The sequence below is a fragment of the Erinaceus europaeus genome, chromosome 10 (assembly GCF_950295315.1).
Source record: "Erinaceus europaeus chromosome 10, mEriEur2.1, whole genome shotgun sequence".
NCBI lineage: Eukaryota > Metazoa > Chordata > Mammalia > Eulipotyphla > Erinaceidae > Erinaceus > Erinaceus europaeus.
The window spans coordinates 53,787,070-53,802,042 of NC_080171.1; positions in this window are offsets into that span (position 1 = coordinate 53,787,070).

The following is a 14,973-nucleotide window of genomic DNA, read 5'->3' on the forward strand; positions in this document are numbered from 1 at the left end:
CACTATTCCAAGCTTTGGGTCCATGATTGCTCAACGACTTGTTTGGCTTCGTATGTTAACTCTCTTTTCAGTCACCAGGTTCCAGATGTCATCAGGATGCCGGCCAGGCTTCCCTGGACTGAAGACCCCACCAATGTGTCCTGGAGCTCCACTTCCCCAGAGACACACCCTACTAGGGAAAGAGAGAGGCAGACTGGGAGTATGGACCGACCAGTCAACGCCCATGTTCAGTGGGGAAGCAATTACAGAAGCCAGACCTTCCACCTTCTGCAACCCTCAATAACCCTGGGTCCATGCTCCCAGAGGGATAGAGAATGGGAAAGCTATCAGGGGAGGGGGTGGTATATGTAGAATGGGCGGTGGGAATTGTGTGGAATTGTACCCCTCCTACCCTATGGTTTTGTTAATTAATCCTTTCTTTAAAAAATAAAATTAGAAACAATGGTTTCTAGACTGTTATTTATTTATTTTAGCAAACAATTTATGGATGCTTGTAAAATTCTAACCTGATGGAGCAACTTCAGAGACTGGTTTCTTTTGATTTTAATGTCAAGTCTTCAAACATTTCTAATGTAAAAGGCCTTAGAATTTCTACCATAGGTCCCTGGTGGTTTTCTTTTCTTTTCAAAGATACTTAAACCTAACTCAGTGCTTGATAACTGTCTAATTTCTTTTGTTTTGTTTTTTTTAGATAGCTGTCTAATTCTTACTACTCAAGATGGCATGGCAAGTATCTTTCTAAGTTGTAGGTTGTACTTAAATAATAAAATCGTCACCAGCTGATTATTTTTCCCCCTCCATATACAAAATTTGAGGACGTGAACCAGATAATAAGCAAACAAGTTGTGATACCTCTCCCCCAGAGAGTGGCAGGATCAGTTTCCTGCAGAAGGTGAATGACCAACAGAAGTGGGTTGTCCAGAAAGGATGGTGACTTGGTGGCTGCCAGGTTCACAGCCTTTTTAACTGAGAGCAGTAAGGACACTGGAGCTAGATCTTGGCAACAGACTTTGTTTGCCAAGCTTTGGGGTTGGAATTGTGTGGAAAGTCCCCAAAGACTGTCATCTCAGTCAATTTTCATACTGCATGAATATAGATACTGTTTGTCATATTTAGAGCTCCATCTGATCCATTAAAAGTGAGTCTCAGTAATATGTCCTGGAGCTCAGCTTCCCCAGAGACCCACCCTACTAGGGAAAGAGAGAGGCAGACTGGGAGTATGGACCGACCAGTCAACGCCCATGTTCAGCGGGGAAGCAATTACAGAAGCCAGACCTTCTACCTTCGGCAACCCACAATGACCCTGGGTCCATGCTCCCAGAGGGATAGAGAATGGGAAAGCTATCGGGGGAGGGGGTGGGATATGGAGATTGGGCGGTGGGAATTGTGTGGAGTTGTACCCCTCCTACCCTATAAAAAAAAAAAAAAAAAAAAAAACAAGGGTAACAAAAGGGGGAAAATAAAAACAAATAAAAAAATCACTTGGTACAAAAAAAAAAAAGTGAGTCTCAGGATGAGCATAGATAGCATAATGGTTGTGCTAAGAGGCTCTCATGCCTGAGGCTCCAAAGTCGCAGGTTCAATCCCTTGCACCACCGTAAGCCAGAGTTGAGCAGTGTTCTGGTTTAAAAAAAATTAATAAAATACAATACATCTATAAACCTTAAGCAAGAAAAAATAAATAAAATAATCATGGGATTTCACTGCCCCTTTTCTACTGTATACTCACAATCCAAAGTAAAATACAAGAGATAGATAGACAAAAATAAAATAAATAAAAACAATAGTTGACTCACTAGGAAATGGAAAAGAGTTATGGATTTTAAAAAAATTTTCACCATGTTTTGACATCTTCAATGCTTTAAGCAATCAAATAACTACCTTTTTAATTTCTTTTTGGTACTTTAGTTTTATTAATACTACAAAGAGCAAGGACTGGCATAAGGATCCCAGTTCAAGCCCCCGGCTCCCCACCTGCAGGGGGGTCACTTCATAGGAGGTGAAGCAGGTCTACAAGTGTGTGTGTGTGTGTGTGTGTGTGTGTGTGTGTGTGTGTGTGTGTGTGTGTGTGTGTATGTGTGTTACATCTTAATAACTAACCTTTCCTTTTGAGTCAGAACACTCTTGCCCTTTCACCTACGAATGCTTCCATCATTTCCTTTTCTGCTTTGAATTAGTGAGTCATTTGCCCTCTTTAAGAATGAGTAAGCTGTTTTTTTTTTCTCTACTTTTCTGTGCCTATAAAGGAGAAGATCCTGTTAAATGAAATCAGAACAAACTTTAGGTGAGTTTACTAAATAAACTGAGGACTAGAGCATAGGAAGGAAGATTGGGCCCTGCCATAGAGATTTTATACAGTGTGCTTGCAGGGGCAGCCCAGCAGGTCTCCGGGGTCCTAAAGGAGGAGGAAGAATGAGAGACATATCAATTGCTTCAAGAGCAGGAGAGAGGCACCTCTGCCATGTTCAGGCAGAACTTTATTTTATAGGCTCATAAGGCTTTGATCATTAAAACAAAAATCACCAAGGTATAGATTATTAAAACAAAAATCACCAAGTAAGAACAGCACAGATAGGGAACACCTCCTGCTTTGTGGAACATTCACATTCCAGGGGCACTTTTCTCCCTAGAGATCACATCACAGTTTCTATGTCTTTTGTTATTCCTGTATCTGTGTACTAGGCAGATGTCCTATTGGTTAAGATTAATATTCTACCTGTATGTTTATGCCATCCTCTTGCCCCCCATGCGTCAGAAGCTGTGGTTCATAGAAAGTTCAAGCTTGTTATGTTTCTAGGGGCCTTAAACAAATTGAACAGCCCATTTTTCATAAAATCTGTTCCATTGTTTGATCAAGGAGTTTTGTTTTGTCCCTTACTGAGAAGGCACCAAGGTGGTGTTGACCTGGCCAGCCTCTTCATAAAGTTAAGTTCTCTAGCTGGAATCCATCTTCTGTGTATGCTCACTATGTGACCTAGGTTGTCGTGTACTATTCCTGCATAAGGAAGTGGAAGCACAGTGGTGGGTGGTAACTTAAAAGGCCCATTGTATCTAGGCAGGTACCATAACTTTCCATTTATTAATTATGCTATGTAAGGTGGCCCCTCCACTGTGGGAACCACCAATCTTTCTCTATATTTTAGGGGGAATACTAAAGGAAGCAGTGTAGATAATGGGGGAAACATTTCTTCCTCTTAGAGTCTCCTGAAAAATTCTGCATTACTGATATTGCTTGTTCCATTATGATCAATCCTACAGAGTGCAGTGTAGGTTTTGTCATTAGTTTTGTTATTGGTCAGGCTCTGAGCCTGGCCATAGGTAAAGATTATTCAGACCATACAGAGCTTAATCCCAAACCTATACATGGCAAAAGGCAAGATGGTTTCAGTTTAGCCTGGAGAGTCCAGCCGTGCTGAACTTCCTGCGAAGCTGGTACCGTGTCAAGCAGCTCGCATGGCAGTGCCTGCACCAGTGTGCATACATGAGGGAAAATTAAAACTAAAATCTAATGAATGTTACAACACAGTAACAGACTCTTGTTTATGCATGAAGGCAAGTAAGCAAGGTCATATTTCTTCTAGTGAACACATTCTTTTTCTTTTTTTCTCTCTCTCTCTTTCTTTTTCCAACAGGTTTATCACCACTGGGGGCCAATGAGTGTCTGCATGAAGAGTCCACTATTCTTGATGTTGTTGTCTTCCCTGATGGGGCAGAGATAATAGAGAGGGAAGGAAAGAGAAAGATACTGGCAGCACTGCTCCACCACTCACAAAGCTTCCCCCCTGCAGAGGTGGGGACCAGGGGCTTGAACCTTCCTCCTCAGAAATTGTAGCATATACACTCTACTGGGTGTCCCACCACCTGGCCACTTAGTTCACCCTTTCTTTCTTTCTTTTTCTTTCTTTCTTTCTTTCTTTCTTTCTTTCTTTCTTTCTTTCTTTCTTTTGCCAGAGCACTGCTCAGCTCTGGTGCTCTCAATCTCTCTCTCTCTTTTTATATTTTATTTATTTATCAGTGAAAGGGATAGGAAGAGAGAGAGAGAACCAGACATCACTTTGGTACATGTGTAGCCAGGGATCGAACTCCAGACCTCATGCTTGAGAGTCCAATGCTTTATCCACAGCAACACCTCCTGGACCACAGTTCACCCATTCTTTTGGAAACAGTGGTTGGGTTTCATTAACCTGGAGGTGGGGCCTGGCATCCTGAACCAGATGTTCTTTTTAAGTCCTTGATAGTTGATTAATATCATGTCTCAGTCATTAGGCACCTGTTCCTTCGCAAAGTTAAGAAGTTTGGGGGAGTTGGATGGTAGAGCAGCAGGTTAATCACACATGGTGCAAAGCACAAGAACCAGCATAAGGATCCTGGTTCGAGCCTCCAGCACCCCACCTGCAGGGGAGTCACTTCACAGGCAGTGAAGCAGGTCTGCAGGTGTCTTTCTCTCCCCATCTTTGTCTTCCCCTCCTCTCTCCATTCTCTCTGTCCTATCCAACAACGATGACATCAATAACAACAATAACTACATCAACAATAAAAAAAAAGGGCAACAAAAGGGAAAATAAATAAATATTTTTTAAAAAGAAGTTTGGGGTGCAAATTCTGCACAGAAGTGCCCAAGAAAGATGTTTGATTTCTTTGACATTTCACAAGTTCTTTAACTGCTACACCAGCTAATCCTGGGACTTAGTTTTTTCCATTTTATGGAAGATGAAGTACACCAAATCTTCCCATGCAATTCATTAAAACAAAAAGATTTGTTTTATTTATTTTTATTTTCTTTTCTATCAAAGCACTTCTCAGCTCTGGCTTATGGTGTATATGATATTGAACTTGGGACTTGGGAGCCCCAGGGGGGGAAATTCTCTTTGCTATATTATCTCCCCCACCTTCAATTCATTTTTGTGACTGTGTGAGAACTTAGAGCTAAGGGAAAGAATAACAGCAAGTTTTCTTCTGATGGTCTCTATAGTCTGAGAACTTATGTTTTTACCAAAAAAAAAAATGTTTTTTTGTGTGTGGGGGGGGTGGCATAGTGGTTATCCAGAAAGACTTTTGAGGCTTCAGCTCCAGAGTCCCAGATTCAATCCCCCCATATCACCATTAACCATATTTTAACAGTGCTGTGGCATGGTTGAGGAGCTAGCACATCAGAATCACCTAATATATTTGTTGAATGCAGTAGGTAGGATCTCAGACCTACAGAATCAGAATGGACAATGGCTGAAGTTCAAGAGACTGCATTTTAAGCAATACCCACTCTGAGGACTATCACTTTACTCTTCAAATAGCATTTTCAGTTTCATATTTGAATCAAACAATAGCTCATAAACGATGAAATAAAGATTAGATTCTTAACTTAATGAAGAATCACCTTCAGGGGGCTGAGCGGTAGTGCAGCGAGTTGAGTACACATTTATGAAAAGCAGAGACTGGCATAAGGATCCCAGTTTGAGCCCCTGGCTCCCCACCTGCATGGAGGGCAGGGTCATTTTACAAGTTGTGAAGCAGGTCTGCAGGTGTCTAACTTTCTCTCCCCCTCTCTATTCCCCCCTCCTCTCTCAATTTCTCTTGTCCTATCCAACAACAACAGCAATGGCAACAGTAACAACAACAATACAACAAGGGCAACAAAATGGAGAGAAAATGGCCTCCAGGAGCAGTGGATTCATGCTGCAGACACTGAGACCCAGTGATAACCCTGGAGGCAGAAAGAAAAAAAGAAAAAAAATCACCCTCAGAATTTTATAACACTGTCCACAGTCTTATATATATATATAAAAAAAAACTGGCCTGGGAGGTGGTGTACAGTGCACAAAGCATTGGATTCTCAACCATGAGGTCCCATGTTTGATTCCCGGCAGCATGTACCAGAGTGATGTCTGGTTCTTTCTCACCTATCTTTCTCGTGAATAAATAAATTCTTAAAAAAAAAAAAAAAAAAAAGCTAAGCAGCAGATTAGACAAGGCCAGATTCCTAGGACATGACCTAGAGTAGTTACCAGATTTCTCTTTGCCTGAGTTTCTTCACCTAGAAAGTAAAAAATAACAAATAGTCCCTCATGTTCAAGGCAAAGGGTATATAGATGGGGACCAGGTGGTAGTGCACCCAGTTAAGTGCACATAGTACTATAGGCAAGGACTCAACTTTGAGACCCAGCTCTCTACTTGCAGTGGGGACATTTCACAAGCAGTGAAGCAGATCTGCAGGTGTCTATCTTTCTCTCTCTCTGTTTCTCCCACCCTTCTAAATTTCTATCTGTCCTATCCAATAAAATGTAAAGGAAAAAATGGCTGCCAGGAGCAGTGGATTTATAGTGCTGGCACTGAGCCCCAGTGACTAGAGCCAATAATATAATATAATATAATATAATATAATATAATATAATATAATATAATATAATATGAAATAAGTATATAGATGTTCTTTGTACCAGTCTTTTGTCAAACCAGACAAGTACATTTGCTTCCCTTATCATAAGAGAGCTCCCCAAATAGGGTAATGCTCTTATCTTGAATTTTCCGGTTCACTGGAGGTTAAAGTAAATTACAAAAGAAAATAAAGTGCCCCCACCATGTGTCCTGGAGCCCCATCTCCCCAGATCCCTGCTCCATTAGGGAAAGAGAGAGATAGGCTGGGAGTATGGATCAACCTGTCCATGCCCATATTCAGCAGGGAAGCAATTACGGAAGCCAGACCTTCTACCTTCTGCACCCCATAATGACCCTGGGTCCATGATCCCAGAGGGTTAAAGAATAGGAAAGCTATCAGGGGAGGGAATGGGATATGGATTTTTCGGTGGTGGGAATTGTGTGGAATTGTACCCCTCTTATCCTATGGTCTTGTCAGTGTTCCCATTTTATAAATAAAAACTTAAAAGAAAAAAAAGAAAAGACAATGCATTTGCTTATGACCAGAGACAAAGATGGATCACAAGTACTGAGTCATGTGGCCAGATCATTTATGTTGACTATTTATTTGTTTATTTATTTATTTGAAACATAGGAAGAGAGAGAAAAAAACAGGAATCACCCTGGTACGTGTGCTGCCAGGGATTGAACTCAGGACCTCATGCTTGAGAATCTGATGCTTTATCAACTGCACCACCTCCTGGACCACATATTTTGACCATTTTAAATTCCATGTAAACTGGTCACTAACAAGGAAGATTGTGTGTGTGTATGTGTGTCCCAATTAATAAGCCACTTCTTTTTTTCTTTCTTCTTTTTTAGATTTATTTATATTATTTGGTTATGAGAGAAAGGAGGAAAGAGAAGAAAAACAAAACAAGCAAACAAAACCAGAGCATTACTCTGGTACATGCAATGCCACGGTTTGAATTTAGGATCTCATATTTGAGAATTCAATGCTTCACCCACACTTGATCCTTTGCCATTCTTCTTTTTTACCCCACCACATATTGTTATCGAGAGGCAATGACAATACCTCTTTCACATGAACTTCATATTGAGTTGGTTTTTGAAACAGACTAGATTGCTGCTGCTCAACTGAACTTTTTGTCTTTTTAGCCAGCCACACTCCTTCCCTTCTTTAACTGAAATGAATAACTCAAGTCTGCCTATTGCAGTCTTCTCCCCAACACACTCCAATCCTAAGGACCATGTACTATCAACTGAAAAGTCAAATGAAGTTTATAAATAAAGTCAAATCTAAATACTGAAAACTTGCTTATTAAGTCTCCTAGCCTAGAGTTGGTTGTTGGATTTTACTGTTCCAGAGTGACTTTTTCACTCTTTTTTTTTTTTTTTTCCTCCAGGGTTATTGCTGGGCTCGGTGCCTGCACCATGAATCCACCACTCCTGGAGGCCATCTTTCCCCCTTTTTTGTTGCCCTTGTTGTTGTAGCCTCCTTGTGGTCATTATCATTGCATTGTTGATGTTTGTTGTTGGACAGGACAGAGAGAAATGGAGAGAGGAGGGGAAGACAGAGAGAGGGAGAGAAAGACAGACACCTGCAGACCTGCTTCATCGCCTGTGAAGCGACTCCACTGCATGTGGGGAGCCGGGGGCTCGAACCAGGATGCTTACATTGGTCCCTGTGCTTTGTGCCACATGCGCTTAACCCACTACACCACCGCCCAACCCCTACTCTTTTTTTTTTTTTAATTTATCTTTATTTATTGGATAGAGACAGCCAGAAATTGAGAGGGAAGGGGGAGAGGGGCCAGGAGGTGGTGCATCTGGTTGAGCACACATGTTAAAGTGCGAAAGGACCCGGGTTCAAGCCCCTAGTCCCTATCTGCAGGGGAAAAGCTTTACTAGTGGTGAAGCAGGGCTACAGGTGTCTCTCTCCCTCTCTATCTCCCGCTTCCTTCTTTTTTCTGTCTGTCTCTATCCAATAAATAAAGATAATTTAAAAAAAAGAGAGAGAGAGAGAGGGAAAGGGAGATAAGAGAGAGAGAGAGAGAGAGAGAGAGAGAGAGACAAAAAGACACCTGCAGCCCTGCTTCACCACTAGCAATGCTTTCCCCCTGCAGGTGGGGACCAGGAGCTTGAACCTGGGTTGTGCACTGTAACATGTGCACTCAACCAGGTGTGCCACCAGCTGGCCTGAGACAGACTTTTTCAGATAGAAAGAGAAAGACACGGTGGCACAGTGGATAAAACATTGAACTCTCTCAAGCATGAGGTCCTGAGTTCAGTCCTTGGCAGCACATGTACCAGAGTGATGTTTGATTCTCTCTCTCTCCCCTCTTAACTTTCTCATTAATAAATAAATGAGGGCAGAGATAGATAGCATAATGGTTATCCAAAAAGACTCTTATGCCTGAGGCTCCAAAGCACCAGGTTCAATCCCCCATACCAACATAAGCCAGAGCTGAGCAGTGCTCTGGTAAAAATAAAATAAAATAATAATAACTGGGGTCAGGCTGCAGTGCAGTGAGTTAAGTGCAAGGACCAGCATAAGGATCCCGGTTTGAGCCCCCTGCTCCCCATCTGGGGGGGGGGAGGCACTTCACAAGTGGTGAAGCAGGTCTGCAGGTGCCTATCTTTCTTTCCCCCTCACTGTCTCCCCTCCTCTCCCGATTTCTCTTTGTCCTATCCAACAACAACAACATCAGTGGCAACAATAACAACAAGGGCAATAAAATGGGGGAAGAAAATGGACTCCAGGAGCAGAGGATTAGTAGCCTTAGCAATAACCCTGGAGGCAAAAATAATAATAAATAATTTTTTTAATTATTTATTTATTTTTGAGAGAGATGCAGAGAGAGACACACACACAGGGAGAGAAACACCAGAGCACTACTCAGCTCTGGTTTATGGTGGTGTGGGGGATTGAACCTGGAACTTAGAAATCTCAGGCATTAGAGTCTGTTTGCATAACCATTATGCTATCTCCCCTGCCCAAATAATTCTTTTTTAAGGAAAGAGAGACAGAGACAGAAAGACAATGGAAGAGAGGGAAAAACAACATAGCAGTGAAGTTTCTTCTTCCTCTTCTTCTTCTTCTTCTTCTTCTTCTTCTTCTTCTTCTTCTTCTTCTTCTTCTTCTTCTTCTTCTTCTTCTTGCGTTTGCCCTTCTTCCGTAGCCAGTCAACAGCGTCAGGTTGAGCCTGATGTAAAGTTTCGAGACCTCCTTTGAATCTGGAGAGGTGGCAGTCGTTGACTATGTGGGTCATAGTCTGTCTGTAGCCGCAGGGGCAATTCAGATCGTCTCTGGCTCCCCAGAGATGGAACATAGCAGCGCACCTTCTTCTAATGAGATGGAAGCAGCCAGGGAATCCTTAGATTCCCACTTAGATATGATGGGCCTAGACCTCTCTAATAGATCCCTTTCTCCACCATCACTGGTCACTTCCATCAGGAAGGTTAGCATAAGCACTCTTGTGAGCAACTCCAGGAACTTGTCTTCACTATAAAGTAACAATGGTACGTTCTACCCCACTCTCTGAAAAGAGGTTGGGCCATCCTACCCTGACTCCCAAGGAACACTGGTCTTAAAATGAGAGCACCTACTGTGGTTTGGGAGGTGGTGCAGTGGATAAAGCATTGGACCCTCAACCATGAGGTCCTGAGTTCAATCCCTGGCAGCACATGTACCAGAGTGATGTCTAGTTCTTTCTTTCCGCCTATCTTTCTCATAAATAAATAAATAAAATCTTTTTTAAAACAAAGAAAGAAAGAGAGAGAGAGAAAAAAAATGAGTGCACCTAGAATGTTCCCAGCTATGACCATAAACTATGAGCTCAAGACCAGTAGGGCCTAAGAAGTTACACAGGCTCCTCTGCTAAATATGAATATATATGGGCCCTGGGTCAGGCCCCGGGGTAAACAGTAAATTTTACTTATGGATTTTCTTTAAGTATGGGAGCTATTCTCTACCCTAATCCAGATTTCTGTCCCTATTCTAAACTCTGACACAATCTTCCCAGACAATATTTTTTAGTCCAACTGCATGTTAGCTATTAAGCTTAAGCAAAAATTGCTAAAGTCATGGACCCCTAGGACCATACCTAAAATAGACTTCTTAGCTTTATATACTTATTTATTACTGGGTAGAAACAGAGAGAAATTGAGAGGCAAGGGGAAGAAAGAGAGGGAGAAAGACACCTGCAGCCCTACTTTATCACTTGTAAAAATTTCTCCCTGTGGGTAGGGACCAGGGCCTTGAACTTGCATCCTTGTGCACTGTGGTATGTGCACTTAACCAGGTATGCCTTAACTGTCTGGCCCCCAACTTCCTAGCTTAGACTTAGATATCCTCCACACCTATTTCCTATTATAGTTCCCTCACTCACTCCCAAGCTATCCTTATCTTCTCTCTTTCTCTTTTTTTTTTTTTTTTTTTTTTTTTTTACCAGAGCACTGCTCAGCTCTGGTTTATGGTGGTGCAGGGATTGAACCTTGAACCTCGTATTTTGAAGCCTCAGGCATGAGTCTCTTTACATAGCCGTTATGCTGTCTTCCCCGGACCACTTCTTACCACCCTAAGATCCCTACTTTCATCTGCTCTATTCCTGTCTTTTGTTTCCTGGTTAGTAATCATTTCGTCCTGCTTTACACCTTATTGCCTTTCAGCTACCAATTTGCAGATGCTATTATGATTCTACCTGACTTCCCTGGGCAGACAACTTCACCAATATGTCCCGGAACCACACCTCTCCAGAGCTCTCCTCCACTAGGGAAAGATAGAAACAGACTGGAAACATAGAATGAGCTGCCAGTGCCCATGCCCATGCCCATCAGAGAATTAATTATAGAACCAGAATACTCCCATCTTCTGCACCCTCAAAATAATTTTGGGTGGTTCGGGAGGTGGCCCAGTGGTAAAGCTTTGGACTCCCAAACATGAGGTCCCGAGTTCAGTCCCTAGCAGCACATGTGCCAGAGTGATGTCTGGTCCTTTCTCTCTCCTCCTATCTTTCAAATAAATAAATAAAAATCTTAAAAAAAAATAGTAACTTTGGTCCATACTTCCAGAGGGGGAGAAATGTTAGAGGAAGATGACAAGAGGGTTGTAAACTGCAATTCTATCAGGACTTGGAGAAAGAACAAGAAAAAAAGGAAGAGCACTGGGAAGTAGTAATAGGTGGAGGTGTGACTTAGAAAGGAAGAGAAGGCAGGACCATAGGGAAAAAGGGGCAAATATACAAATATAGAGAGATAGTTATAGAAATTATAGTCACTCCATATCTGTGGTTGTGGGACAATTACTGAGGTTTCCAGTGAAGGAAATGGAGACACAAAACTCTGGTAGAATTATACACCCATGTCATTTCATAGTTTATTTTTTAATAAGATTTAAAATATATTATTTTTTATTTATTATTGGATAGAGACATAGAAAAATTGAGAGTGGAGGAGGAAATATAAAGAGGGAAAGAGTGGTCCGGGAGGTGGCAAAGTGATAAATCTTTGGACTCTCAAGCATGAGATCCTGAGTTCCGTCCCTGGCAGTACATGTGCCAGAGTCATGTCTGGCTCTTTCTCTCTCCTCCAGTATTTCTCATTAATAAATAAATAAAATCTTTTTTAAAAAAAGAAAGAAAGAAAGAGAGAAAGAAAGAGAGGAAATGACAGATACCTGCAGCTCTGCTTCACCACTTCTGAAGCTTTCCCTCAGCAGGTGGGGACCAGGAGTTTGAACCTGGGTCCTTGTACACTGTAATATGTGCCACCACCTGGGCCTTCATCTCATAATTTTGTAAATCAATATTAAATCACTAGTACAATTTAAAACAAACAAAACCAAGTGAGGAGGAAACTAGCCTGGAACCTGTTTCATTAGCTTAGCAAAGCAGGCACCTCTGTCCTCTCCTAGAATTTTTTAACAATATAAAAGTTTTTAAAATAATTCACAAAATATTTCCATGTAAAATAAGAAGGAAACAATATTCCTAGCCTATTCTCTGAGTAAATGTCACTTGCCCAGGTTACCCAGTTCATAAGTAATATAATTGTGTTGATTTTTTTAAAGCAAGTCTTGAAGTCAAAGTCCTTTATATCATGCAGTCTCTAGAGGATAAATATCCAAAGGTCCCCTGTATGTTTGTTGAATGTCAAAATAACACATGAGAGGAAATGAGGCAATAAGAGAGAAAAATAAAACCACAAAAAGGTGAAGGCATTTCTTTTTTTTTTTAATTTCACTTTTTCTTTTTTTTTTAATTTTTTAAATTTAATTTTATTTATTTATTCCCTTTTGTTGCTCTTGTTGTTTTATTGTTGTAGTTATTATTGATGTCGTTGTTGTTGGATAGGACAGAGAGAAATGGAGAGAGGAGGGGAAGACAGAGAAGGAGAGAAAGACAGACACCTGCAGACCTGCTTCACTGCCTGTGAAGGGACCTGCCTGCAGGTGGGGAGCCAGGGGCTCGAACCGGGATCCTGACACTGGTCCTTGAGCTTAGCGCCACCTGCGCTTAACCCGCTGTGCTACAGCCCGACTCCCAAGGCATTTCTTTAGAGATCCAGAAAGTAACTGGTTTTAGAAGATGGGCTAGAAGGCTAGAAAGTGTGCCCCATCTGTACATATGTGCACACATACACATAAACAACTCTCCTATATACTGTATGCCTATTTGTCAATCTATAGGCTGGATCACTTCCCAAAAGATAACAGACTAATGTATAATATGTTTGTTTGGTTTTTGTTTGTTTACCAGAGCACTACTCTACTCTGGCTTGTGGTGGTGTGGGGGATTGAACTTGGGTCTTTGTAGCCTCAGAGATGAGAGTGTCTTTGCATAACCACAATACTATCAACCTCTGCCCAATATAATATTTATCCCCCCCCTTCTCAGATACTAAAAATTATGGTCAGGTCATTTTAGTCTACAGTTTAAAATTCCAGGTGATGGGCAGGGGTAGATTGTATAATGGTTATGGAAAGAAACTTGTGCCTGAGCCTCCAAAGTCCTAAATTCCAAGCAGTGAAGCAGGTCTGCAAGTGTCTATCTTTCTCTCCCCCTCTCTGTCTTCCCCTCTCTCCATTTCTCTCTGTCCTATCCAACAACAATGACATCAATAATAGCTACAACAATAAAACAAGGGCAACAAAAGGGAATAAATAAATAAACATTTTTTTTAAAAGTCCCAAATTCAACCCCCTGCACTATCATAAGCCAGAGCTGAGCAGTGCCCTGGTTTAAAAAAAAAAAAAAAAAAATATATATATATATATATATATATATATATATATATGATAAAAAGTTAAAAAAAATCCAGGTGACGATGCTAAAATTTTAGAGCAGAAGGGATTCTATTTATATTCTACCATAGCAAAGCTCTTTGTGGCTGTGTGTATATAAAAAAAACCCAGGACACATCTTAAGTAAGGAAAGAACCTTCTCATATGGTTATTATAGTCAATCACTCTTGGAAACCACTCTATTTAACCTGACTTCCTTTTTTTTCTTCTTTTCTTCTTTTATTTATTATCTTTATTTATTGGATAGAGACAACAAGAAATCAAGAGGGGAGGGGTGATAGAGAGGGAGAGAGACAGAGAGACACTTGCAGCACTGCTTCACCACTCATAAAGCTTTCCCCCTGCAGATGGGGACAGGGGGCTGGAATCCAGTCCTTCCTTGAGCATTATGTGCTCAACCTGGTACACTACCACCCAGTCCCTTCTGACTTCCCTTTTGTAAATATGTCTGGTCATCCATTTCTCTGAATTCTGCTAGTTTAGAGACAGTAAGTAGGGGGGAGGAGAAATGTGATTTTTTTTTCTGATTTAGGTATGTTAATTTTGTAGAATTAACTGAGTCACAAGTTTCAGGAGTGACAGCTATTAAATTCACTAGTAGCCTTCACCTTTCAGCTTGAGAGTTGGATTTGGCAAAGATTCTCTTCTTAATTCACCTTCTCTGAGAGTCAATATTAGCAGTCCTTAACAACTCAAAAAAAAAAAAAAACTGAGAAAGTCCCAGTGACATTTCCAAAATCACCTCTACTCCCTGAGCTATAGACTGAAATCCTGAAGGACAAGAATATTTTTTTCCAAACTCAGTATGAATCATTATTTTTATCTAAGCCAGCTATTCAGATTTCCACATTTGATTTAATATTACATTTAAGAGATCCAAAAGATTCTCTAGGTAATGACAGACTATATAAAACTCAGTGAGCACAAAGAACCACACTATTAAGTTACAAAATTAATCAAAGGGCCTGAGAAGAAAACATAATGGTTATGCAAAGAGTCTCTCATGTCTGAAGTTCTAAAATCCTAGGTTCAGCCCCCACACCACCAAAAGCTAGAGGTGATTAGTGTCTATTAAAAGAAAAAGACATTTAGGAGGCCAGGTGATGGTGCATCTAGTTAAGCGCACACATTATAGTGCACAAGGACCCAAGTTCAAACCTTTAGGTTCATGATTAGTCAACAATTTGTTTGGCTTTATATGTTAACTCCCTTTACAGTCACCAGGTTCCAGATACTAAGGCTGGAATAGTGCAGATGAAGAGTTGGGGGGGGGTGTGTGTGTCTCCGTTTTGTAGATA